This window comes from Mus caroli, chromosome 2 (assembly GCF_900094665.2).
Source record: "Mus caroli chromosome 2, CAROLI_EIJ_v1.1, whole genome shotgun sequence".
NCBI lineage: Eukaryota > Metazoa > Chordata > Mammalia > Rodentia > Muridae > Mus > Mus caroli.
The window spans coordinates 81297064-81297687 of record NC_034571.1 but is presented as its reverse complement, the minus strand read 5'-3'; positions in this window follow the sequence as shown (position 1 = coordinate 81297687).

Below are 624 nucleotides of genomic sequence, written 5' to 3'. Positions count from 1 at the left end.
TAACCATTCATTTCAATATCTAATAGCATCTTTCATTTTCTTTAAAGTAAGTCAGAAGCTGGAGATGTGGCTCAGAGGTTAAGTGCACCTAATGCTTCTTCAGAGCACCAGAGTTTGCTGAACACCGCCCACATCAGGCAGCTCCCCACAACATGAAAGTTCACCATCCAGACTTCCAACAACCCTATCTGGCTTTTCCAGGGATCTTCATTCAGGTACACACACACACACACACACACACACAAATAAAAAATTACTAAATTAAAATTAATAAAAACTACATAACATCATCTTTCAACATTTACTACCTATCCATTTTGCTCTTAATGCCAGAGGACAAGCAGTCCCTGGTTGTCAAATCTTTTGACTTTTGAGTTTAATTTCTCACTGTATATTCAAGTTTAACTCAGTGGTTACATCATTAAAAATGACAGAGATATCCTAAGTTTTGGGCTAATATCCACTTATCANTGAATACATATTGTGTGAGTTCTTTTGTGATTGTGTTACTTCACTCAAGATGATGACCTCCAGGTCCATCCATTTGGCTAGGAATTTCATAAATTCATTCTTTTTAATAGCTGAGTAGTACTCCATTGTGTAAATGTACCATAATTTCTGTAT